We start from the raw sequence: 12,011 nt of genomic DNA, 5'->3' as shown, positions 1-12,011 counted from the left end.
TTCCAGTGAGAGGTTTGGCTTCTGCAAGACTAGGAGGTCCATAGGATGGCACGCTCTGTAAGTGGTGAGTCTGCACCCAGCTCATCAGCAATATTTCAAAGGGGAAGAAAAGTTCTCATGCAGAAAGTGGAGAGCTGGGTTCTGAGCTTTACACACCTGGCTTAGAAGGTAAGGGTAAACATCCACTGTGTTTGACCTTATAGAGGAGCCAGGCTCTGAAAACAGCATCACTGTCTCAAGCAACAGGGCTGCAAAGTTGTTGACATCTACAATCACATATCAAAAAAGCAATGGCGACCACCCTGGACATCCAGGGTCCAGGATTCCTGTGTCATCCAATGAAGAGAAGAATGGAGCCAGGTGGGTGTGGGTGTAGAATCATATTTAATGTATTTAGAAAAGTGAAGAAAATTTAACATTTCCTGCATTGGTCTCATAACCACTTCTTACTTGAGCTCAAGAAAAAATACACCCAGTCTATTCTTTTTGACTGAGATATAATTTACATATAACATTGTTACACACCTTACAGTTTAAGTTGTACATGTTGATTTGATACATATTGCCATATAATTACCATTGTAACTTTAGCTAACACTTCTTTCCTATCACATAATTAACATCTCTTTTTTATGGTGAGAACAGACAAGATCTAGTCTCTTAGAAATTTTCAAGTACATAATACAGTATTATTGACTATAGTAACCATGCTGCACATTAGATCTCCAGAACTCTTTATCTCCTAGTTTCAAGTTTATGCCCTTAAACAATAACTTCCTGATTCCTCCACCACCCTCAAAGCCCCCAGTAATCACCCTTCTACTCCCTGGTTCTACCAGTTCAGCTTTTTTAGATTCCACATATAAATATCATAACATCATTTGTCTTTATTTATTTTTACCTTTTCACATTAGATCATTTCCACTTAAATCCAAGTTACATAATTTTTTATAACTGCAAAATTCTGAAACCTCTTTTAAATAACATGGATAGGCATTTAAATTAAAATGCAGAACTCAACAAAACAAACCCTCTTCTACACTAGACATTCATAACTATTACTTACATCATTTGCTTCTAAAGAAAGAAAATCTGTTCAGCTGGTAACCACAGCCTGCTTACTTATACAACTGAAATCACTTTTAGCTCAGTGGGACAAGCCATACATAACCTTGGAGATTCTTTAAGAACTGTGTGTATTTTTTCAATGAACTAAATCAGTTAATGTAAATTAGTTCAGGAAATATTTCATCAGGTTGTAATATGGCATTTGGCAATAATCTTTATTCCTACAACTATCAAAGTCACAATTACATTTGCTTCACTGCACTTAAAATGGCAACGTGATCTACGAACAGGTGTTTCACTTGGAATTAGATACAGCAGACCCAAGTTTGGTTCCAATAATAGAGCTTGACTTTTGCGGGTGCCTGGGTAGCTCAGTCTGTTGAGTGTGTGACTTCAGCTCAGGTCATGATATCGGGGTTCATGAGTTTGAGCCCCATTTCGGGCTTTGGGCTGACAGTTCAGAGCCTGGAGCCTGCCTTGGATTCTGTGTCTCCCTCTCTCTGTCCCTTCCCTGCTTGTGCTCTGTCTCTCAATAATCAATAAGCATTGAAAAAAAAAATTGTTTTAAATAGAGCTTGGCTTTAGGTCTTCATAAGAGAACTTTCTAAAATCACTGGGCCTCACATGGGCTATTTAAAATACAAGATTTTTTTTTGTCCCCATCAAAAGCAGCCTATGTAAAACCAGTTGCTTATATACATTTCCCCCGTTGCTTCCTACATTATTAAGAGAACATTTAACATTCTTTTTTTTTTAAGTTTATTTATTTATTTAGAGACAGATCGAGAGCAAGAGTGAGAGCAAGGGGCAGAGAGAGAGAATCCCAAGCAGACTCTGCACCAACAGTGCAGAGCCCCATACAGGGCTTGAACCCATAAACCATGAGATCTTGACGGAGCAGAAGTCGGAAACTTAACCAACTGAGCCACACAGAAGCCCCAAACATTTAATGTTCTTAAAATTCCTTCATAGATTCCTAAGACATATTTTCCAAAATAAACAATTAAAAGATAAACTAGTTTTTATTTCAAGCCACTGATTGGTCTTCTAGACTACCATCATTTTAATTTTTAACCACTTTCAAAAATGCATTTTTCTGGAAATTAAGTAAACATAATTTTCCCTGCAGTCTTCCTGCATTGTTATTGTGGCTTGTTTTCCACATTGCCAACTTGAAAAGTCACCATAAAAGGAACTCTCATTGTTTTTGTTTAATGATCTGTGCTGATGGGTATTCTTTAGCAATGTGGTTTTACCCATTCAAATGAGTGGGACTTATACTTCAGGACAAAAATTCTTCACTGTTTTTTCATGGGTCAAATGAGACAAGACAGATCTCACACCTTCTAGACCAGCATTTCTCGAACCTAAGTGTGTATCACAATCACTTGGAAAGCTTGTTAAACCACAGGTGAGTGGGCTCCGCCCCTGAATTTCTGAATCAGTAGAAAGGACTGGAGAATTCGTGTTTGTAACCACTTCTCAGGTCCACACTATGAAAAACCACTGTTAGAGACTGTCCTAGAGGTCCGATAAGAAACAAAAAGTGTTTACAAAACACCTTTAAAATACTACTGAAGAAAATTAAAACATTCATACTTCTGATTCCAAAATGTATCAACCTCATAATATTTCTTAAAAGAATTTTAGTAAACAATATTATAAATATCCATTATTTCAAATAAAAATATGTCTAAAATTATTATACTGTATTTATTTTTATTTGTTATTTTTTAAATTTACATCCAAATTAGTTAGCATATAGTGCAACAATGATTTCAGGAGTAGATTCCTTAATGCCCCTTACCCATTTAGCCCATCCCCCCTCCCACAACCCCTCCAGTAACCCTCTGTTTGTTCTCCATATTTATGAGTCTCTTCTGTTTTGTCCCCTTCCCTGTTTTTATATTATTTTTGTTTCCCTTCCCTTATATTCATCTGTTTTGTCTCTTAAAGTCCTCATATGAGTGAAGTCACAGGATTTTTGTCTTTCTCTAATTTCGCTTAGCATAATACCCTCCAGTTCCATCCACGTAGTTGCAAATGGCAAGATTTCATTCTTTTGGATTGCCGAGTAATACTCCATTGTATATATATACCACTTCTTCTTTATCCATTCATCCATCAATGGACATTTGGGCTCTGTCCATACTTTGGCCATTGTTGATAGTGCTGCTATAAACATGGGGGTGCATGTGTCCCTTCGAAAAAATATAACTGTATCCCGTGGATAAATGCCTAGTAGTGCAATTGCTGGGTCATAGGGTAGTAGTATTTTGTTTTTTGAGGAACCTCCATACTGTTTTCCACAGGGGCTGCATCAGCTTGCATTCCCACCAACAATGCAAAAGAGATCCTCTTTCTCTGTATCCTCGCCAATACCTGTTTTTGCCTGAGTTGTTAATGGTAGCCATTCTGGCAGGTGTAAGGTGGTATCTCATTGTGGTTTTGATTTGTATTTCCCTGATGATGAGTGACGTTGAGCATTTTTTCATGTGTCGGTAGGCCACATGAATGTCTTCTTTGGAGAAGTGTCTATTTGTGTTTGCCCGTTTCTTCACTGGATTATTTGTTTTTTGGGAGTTGAGTTTGATAAGTTCTTTATAGATTTTGGATACTAACCCTTTATCTGATGTGTCATTTGCAAATATCTTCTCCCATTCCATCAGTTGCCTTTTAGTTTTTCTAATTGTTTCCTTTGCTGTACAGAATCTTTTTGTTTTGATGAGGTCCCAGTAGTTCATTTTTGCTTCTGTTTCTCTTCCCTCTGGAGACGTGTTGAGTAAGAGGTTGCTGCGGCCAAGGTCAAAGAGGTTGTTGCCTGCTTTCTCCTAGAGGATTTTGATGGCTTCCTGTCTTACATCTAGGGCTTTAATCCACTTTGAGTTTATTTTTGTGTCTGGTGTAAGAAAGTGGTCCAGGTTCATTGTTCTGCATATCGCTGTCGTTTTCCCAGCACCACTTGCTGAAGAGACTGTCTTTATTCCATTGGATATTCTTTCCTGCTTTGTCAAAGATTAGTTGGCCATACCTTTGTGGTTCCACTTCTGGGTTCTCTTTTCAGTTCCATTGATCTGAGTGTCTGTTCTTGTGCCAGTACCATACTGTCTTGATGATTACAGCTCTGTAGTATAGCTTGAAGCCTGGGACTGTGATGGCTCCTGCTTTGGTTTTCTTTTTCAAGATCACTTTGGCTATTCGGGGTCTTTCCTGGTCCCATACAAATTTTAGGATTGTTTGTTCTAGCTCTGTGAAGAATGCTGGTGTTATTTTGATAGGGATTGCATTAAATATATAGATTGTTTTGAGTAATATTGACGTTTTAACAATATTTGTTCTTCCTATCCAGGAGCATGGAATCTTTTTCCTTTTTTTGTGTGTCTTCTTCAATTTCTTTCATAAGCTTTCTATAGTTTTCAGCATATAGATTTTTCACCTCTTTGGTTAGATTCATTCCTAGGTATTTTATGGTTTTGGGATCGATTCCTTGATTTCTCTTTATGTACCTTCATTGTTGGTGCATAGGAATGCAACTGATTTCTGTGCGTTGATTTTATATCCTGCAACATTGCTGAATTCATGAATCAGTTCTAGCAGTGTTTTGGTGGAATCTTTTGGGTTTTCCATATAGAGTATCATGTCATCTGTGAAGAGTGAAAGTTTGACCTCCTCCTGGCCGATTTGGATGCCTTTTATTTCTTTGTGTTGTCTGATTGCAGAGCTAAAACTTCCAATACTATGAGAGACAGAGACAGAATACAAGTGGGTTGGGGCATAGAGAGAGGGAGGCACAGAATCTGAAGCAGGCTCCAGGATCCAAGCTGTCAGCACTGTTGAATAACAGTGGCGAGAGTGGACATCCCTGTCTTGTTCCTGACCTTAGGGGGAAAGCTCTCAGTTTTTCCCCATTGAGGATGATATTAGCGTTGGGTCGTTCATATTTGGCTTTTATGATCTCGAGGTATGATCCTTCTATCCCTACTTTCTTGAGGGTTTTTATGAAGAAAATTTGCTGTATTTTGTCAATTGCTTTCTCTGCATCTATTGAGAGTATCATATGGTTCTTGTCCTTTCTTTTATTGATGTGATGAATCATATTAATTGTTTTGTGGATATTGAGCCAGCCCTGCATCCCAGGTATAAATCCCACTTGGTCGTGGTGAATAATTTTTTTTAATGTATTGTTGGATCCAGTTGGCTAATATCTTGTTGAGGATTTTTGCAACCATGTTCATCAGGGAAATTGGTCTATAGTTCTCCTTTTTAGTGGGGTCTTTGGTTTTGGAATCAAGGTAATGCTGGCTTCATAGAAAGAGTTTGGAAGTTTTCCTTCCATTTCTATTTTTTGGAACAGCTTCAAGAGAATAGGTGTTAACGCTTCCTTAAATGTTTGGTAGAATTCCCCTGGAAAGCCATCTGGCGCTGGACTCTGGTTTTTTGGCAGATTTTTGATTTCTAATTCTATTTCCTTACTGGTTATGGGTCTGTTCAAATTTTTTATTTCTTCCTGTTTCAGTTTTGGTCGTGTATATGTTTCTAGGAATTTGTCCCTTTCTTCCAGATTGCCCATTTTATTGGCATATAATTACTCATAATATTCTCATATTATTGTTTTTATTTCTGTTGTGTTGGTTGTGATCTCTCCTCTTTCATTCTTGATTTTATTTATTTGGGTCCTTTCCTTTTTCTTTTTGATCAAACTGGTTAATGGTTTATCAGTTTTGTTAATTCTTTCAAAGAACCAGCTTCTAGTTTCCCTGATCTGTTCTACTGGTTTTTTTGGTTTTTTTGTTTTGTTTTGTTTTTTGTTTTTTTTTGGTTTTGATAGCAATTTCTGCTCTAATCTTTATTATTTCCTGTCTTCTGCTGGTTTTGGGTTTTATTAGTTGTTCTTTTTCCAACTTCTTAAGGCATAAGGTTAGGTTGTGTGAGATTTTCTTCCTTCTTTAGGAAGGCCTGGATTGCTATATACTTTCCTTTTATGACCGTCTTTGCTGCATCCCTGAGGTTTTGGGTTGTGGTATTATCATTTTCATTGACTTCCATATACTTTTTAATTTCCTCTTTAACTTCTTGGTTAACCCATTCATTCTTTAGTAGGATGTTCCTCAATCCCCAAGTGGTTGATTTTGAGTTTCATAGCGTTGTGGTCTGAAAATATTCACGGTATGATCTCGATCCTTCTGTATGTACTTAGGGCTGATTTGTGTCCCAGTATGTGGTCTATTCTGGAGAACGTTCCATGTGCACTGGAGAAGAATGTATATTCTGCTGCTTTAGCATGAAATGTTCTGAATATATCTGTTGAGTCCATCTGGTTCAGTGTGTCATTCAAAGCCATTGTTTCCTTGTTGATTTTTTTTATTAGATGATGTGTCCTTTGCTGTGAGTGGGGTGTTGAAGTCTCCTATTATGGTATTACTATTGATGAGTTTCTTTTTCTTTTTAAAAATTTTTTTTAATGTTTATTTATTTTTGAGAGAGACAGAGACAGAATACAAGTGGGTTGGGGCATAGAAAGAGGGAGGCACAGAATCTGAAGCAGGCTCCAGGATCCAAGCTGTCAGCACAGAGCCTGACATGGGGCTCAAACTCACGAGCTGTGAGATCATGACCTGAGCCAAAGTCAGACACTCAACTGAGCCACCCAGGCGCCCCTTGAAGAGTTTCTTTATGTTTGTGGTTCTTTGATTTATATATTTGTGTCCTTTCACATTTGGTGCACAAATGTTTACAGTTGTTAGGTCTTCTTGGTGGATAGACCCCTTGATTATTATATAATGCCCTTCTGCATCTCTTGATACAATATTTATTTTAAAGTCTAGATTGTCTGATATAAGTATGGCTACCCTGGCTTTCTTTTGTTGACCATTAGCATGATAGATGATTCTCCATCCCCTTATTTTCAATTTGAAGTATCTTTAGGTCTAAAGTGGGTCTCTTGTAAACAGCATATAGATGGATCTTGTTTTCTTATCCATTCTGTTACCCTATGTCTTTTGATTGGAGCTTCAAGTCCATTGATGTTTAGAGTGAGTACTGAAAGATATGAATTTATTGCCATTATGATGCTTGTAGAGTTGGAGTTTCTGGTGGTGTTCTCTGGTCCTTTCTAATCTTTTGTTGCTTTTGGTGTATATATATATATATATTTTTTTTTTTTTCATCTTTTCTCCCCTCAAAAAGTCCCCCTAAAAATTTCTTGCAGGGCTGGTTTAGTGGTCACAAACTCCTTTAATTTTCCTTTTTCTGGGAAACTTTTTATCTCTCCTTCTATTTTGAATGACAGCCTTGCTGGATAAAGAATTCTTGGCTGCATACTTTTCTGATTCAGCACACTGAATATATCCTGCCACTCCTTTCTGGTCTGCCAAGTTTCTGTGGCTAGGTCTGCTGCAAACCTGATCTGTCTTCCCTTGTAGGTTAGGGACCTTTTTTTTTCCCTTTTGCTGCTTTCATGATTCTCTCCTTGCCTGAGTATTTTGTGAATTTGACTATGATATGCCTTGTTGATGGTCAGTTTTTGTTGAATCTAATGGGGATCCTCTGTGCTTCCTGGATTTTGATGTCTGTGTCTTTCCCCAGGTTAGGAAAGTTTTCCACTCTGATTTGCTCACATAACCTTTCTACCCCTATTTTTCTTCCTCTTCCAGGACCCCTATGATTCTGATGTTGTTCATTTTTAATGAGTCACTAATTTCTCTAATTCTTAAATCGTGCTCTTTTGCCTTCATCTCCCTCTTTTTTTTTCTGCTTCATTATTCTCTATAAGTTTGTCCTCTATATCACTGATTCTGTGTTCTGCCTCATCCATCCTTGCCACCACTGCATCCATCTGTGATTGCAGCTCAGTTATAGCATTTTTAATTTCATTCTATTTTTTACTTCTTTTACCTCTGCAGAAAGGCATTCTAATCTATTTTTGACTTCAGCTAGTATTCTTATTATCGTAATTCTAAATTTTGGTTGAGACCTCTTGCTTGTATCTGTGTTGGTTAAATCCATGGCTGTCGTTTCTTCGTGCTCTTTCTTTTGGGGTGAATTCCTTCATTTTGTCATTTTGAAGGGAGAAAAGGAATTAATGAGGTAGAAAAATTGAAAGAAAAATATTAAAATTAAAAAATATTAAAATTAAAAAATTAAAAACACACACACATAAAAATATAATAAATGATGCTATATCCTAGGTGTGTTTTGGTCTGGGTGTTGAAAGTGGTTTGGTAGGTTAGAGGGAAAAAAGGTGGGGGAAGAAAGGGAAAAAAAGGAAATCATTTGAGAATTTGAAAAAATGAATACAGTGAAGTAGACTAAAATGAGACGATGGGAGTAAAACAGAATTTGAAAAAGTATACACAAAAGTAAAGAATATAGTAGAAAAAAATTAAAGAAAAATATTTTTAATAAAAATTAAAAATACAAATGAATTTTTTTCTTTTCTGTATTCAAGAAAAAGAAAAGAAACAAAAAAGAGAAAAAGGAAAAAAAGAAAATTATTCAAAAATTTGAAAAAGTGAATACACTGTCATAGACTAAAATAAAATGATGGAAGTAAAATAGAATTTGAAAAAATTTACATAAAAGCAAAAAATATAGTAAAAAATTAAAGAAAAATATTTTTAATAGAAATTGAAAGTAAAAATGAAGTTTTTCTCTTTCTGCATTCAAAAAAAAGAAAAGAAAAAGGAAATCATTTGAAAATTTGAAAAGGTGAATACACTAGACTAAAATAAAATGAATGAAGTATTATAGAATTTGAAAAAATTTACACAAAAGTAAAAAATATAGCAATAAAAATTAAAGAAAAATATTTTTAATAAAAATTAAAAATAAAAATGATTCTTTTTTCTTTCTGTAATCAAGAAAAAGAAAAGAAGTGTAAAAGAGAAAAAGAAAGAAAATTGAATTGATGGACCTGCTAACAGATTGAAGTAGGGCTGAAATTACTTTGTTTTCCCCATAGTGGAAAAGTCATAGAAGTCAGACTATGTAGCACTTTATAGTCCATAAACTACGCAGGCAGTGAGACTTGTGTTCTTGAAGAGCAAGGTTGGCCCAGTTGGGCGGGGCTCAGTGTAAAGACTCCGTTCTCCACTAGATGGCACTGCTAGTCTACTGGGGTGGAGTGTTGTGGGGCCCATAGGTGAAAGAGGCACCACCCAGCTATCCAGTCTGTACTCCCGGATCAGCAGTTGCACACCTGTCCTCTGTCTTCAGCTCTTGTCCACTCCCTGCCTTTTCACTGTCCGTGACCAGGCCCCAGGCAGTACCTCTCTCCTGAGTTTTGTCTCAGATGCGACTGTTTTCCCCGGCCCCTTACTTCTGAAGGACTGCGGCTTTGGCCCGTTCCGCCCCTCTGCGGGAAGGTCTCACCGAGCAATGGCCGAATGAACAATGGCTGAATGTCGGCTGCACCCAGGAACGCTTGCCAGACCCTGCTTCTGCCGGTGCCCCGAGACTGCGGCCAGGTGCCAGGCCGCCCGGGATAAAGTTCGCGAGATAGTGTAGCGGCAGCTTTTCAGAGATTATGGAAAATCACAACACACATCTGGTACCGGGCTTCACCCTTAAAGACCTTGTTCCAGCACCAGCGAATGTGGCCATTTTCTGGGGTCTGCTGGGACCAGGTGGCTTCAACAGTCTCTACCAAATGTCCTTCCAGCAGTGGAACCGCTTTTCCCCGTGTGGCCTGAGAACCTCCCGGACCCCACTCTGTTCCTGGAGATTCGCCTTCCCACGAGAGCACCGCCAGGTATCGAGCTGCGGAGTTGCAGCCTTTGAGCTCCCTTTGTTTACAGTCTCAATGGAATTTAAACCCTCTCCTTTCTCTTTCTCCTTTCTCCCTTTTTAGTTTAGTCCCTGCGTCTGTTTCCAATTTTCCACTTTCTCTGCAGCTGCTTTTGGGGAGGGGTGCTTTTCCCGTATTCTCCCGCCCCCCAGTCCTCTCTCTGCTCGCAAAAACACCTCCCTTACCGCTCCCCAAGTTCAGCTTTCCGCTCCGCGTACCTGCTGAATTCTGTGGTTCAGGTTGTGCAGATTGTTGTGTTAATCCTCCAGTCAGTTTTCTAGGTGTGTAGGATGGTCTAGTGTTGCTTGGCTGTATTTCATGGATGCGAGACACACGAAAGATTTCCATGCTGTTCCGCCATCTTGGCTCCTCCCCTATACCATATTTTTAAGTTTAAGCACAACAATTTATTTTACCTCAGTTTTTAGACAGTTTCCAAAGAACAAACGCATTTTTCATTTCAGAATAATACAAAGTTAAAGACACTGTATAACTCTTAAAAAACGGCTTAATTAACTTAGTTAAAATTGACTCCACATGTTTACAGATCTTCCAAAAGTTACAAAGCAAACTCTAACTACATGTAAAGTAAAATTTTTCTAAAGACGTACATGATTATGGGTGTGGTTTGCTACCAATTATTTGTACCTCTTTTTAAAACAAAGTCACTTTTTTTTCATTTCCAGTTTGCACAATGTATTCTGTCACCAATTATGTGATAATGTAAGAAATGGAATTTAATCAAAAAATCAACTTACCTTAGAATCCTAAATGCACATCATATGTCAGAGAATAAGTGTAGCCCTTGTAACAAATTACTGCCCCACATCAGTTTCCTGAATCTTATGGTGTAAATTAATGTCTAAAGGAAATATTTTTCATTCAGTAATGACTTAAAACTTCACATTATTAAATATGTGTGCCTAAGAACTGGATTTTAGTCGACTTTACGCCCTGTGTATTTTCATGTTAATTTGAAGCACTTTTAAAAGCTAACAGGTTTGTTGACTGCCTCTCACTGTTTAGCTCTCTGAAAACTAACCGCTCTGCTGCACGTTGACTAGGGCAGGTAAAGAGAATTTTGTGGCGAGGATAACTTCAAGGTGACAAGTTTACTTCTCAGGACTTTGGATTGCTTTTCTTATTGTGCCATTTAATAATCAAGTGTGGTCTTAATAACAACCTTCTCGAGAAACTCATTTTAATGATGCTAAGAACACCAGTTCTCCCAGCCTTTCCAAAGGAAGGGACTTACTACTATGATGTGGAGACTTATAAAGTCTAAATTCTAAATTAACTTATAAAGTTAAATTAACTTTAAAATTAACAAAGATGAGAGTCTCCTGGGTGGCTCAGTCGGTTAAGCATACGACTTTGGCTCGGGTCATGATCTTAAGGTTCGTGGGTTCGAGTTCTGCATCGGGCTCTGTCAGCTCAGAGCCTGGAGCCTGCTTCAGAGTCTGTGTTTCCCTCTCTCTCTCTCTGCTCCTCCCCTGCTCACTCTCTCTCTCTCTCTCTCTCTCTCTCTCTCAAAAATAAAATTTATTTTTAATTAACAGAGATGAGTAAATTGCCGGAAGTAAAGAATAATTACTACTCATCTTAGAGAAAGAAAAAAAAAAGGGGCACCTGGGTGGCTCAGTCAGTTAAGCGTCCGACTTCGGCTCAGGTCATGAGTTCGAGCCCCGTGTCGGGCTCTGTGCTCACCGCTCAGAGCCTGAAGCCTGTTTCAGATTCTGTGTCTCCCTCTCTCTGACCCTCCCCCATTCATGCTCTGTCTCTCTCTGTCTCAAAAATAAATAAATGTTTAAAAAAATTTTAAAAGAAAAAAAGAAAAAAAAGATGAATCCAATAACAATCATCAAAGATATGCGAGAAAATAAAGTTAACCATCAATTGACTAATTTGACATAACACACCTGGATTCATTGTCTCTTCAACCCTATTCTACCCAATCCTTTAGTGCGTCACTATTTTCTCAAGCTTCTCTCCTTCAGGAAATCACCAGGAATCAGGTACCAGACATATACTGGTATCAAGAACAAAGTCTAAAGTGTCCCGTCTCCTCGCTAATAATAGTCTCCGAGGCAAGAGGTCCATCCTACAAGGTTGACTCATTAAGCATCTACTTCCAGAACCTCATTCTCCTCCCACCTGC

This window comes from Panthera pardus, unplaced genomic scaffold (genome assembly GCF_024362965.1).
Source record: "Panthera pardus isolate Hobbes unplaced genomic scaffold, ASM2436296v1 HiC_scaffold_13, whole genome shotgun sequence".
Lineage (NCBI taxonomy): Eukaryota > Metazoa > Chordata > Mammalia > Carnivora > Felidae > Panthera > Panthera pardus.
Note: the sequence above shows the minus strand (reverse complement) of the source record.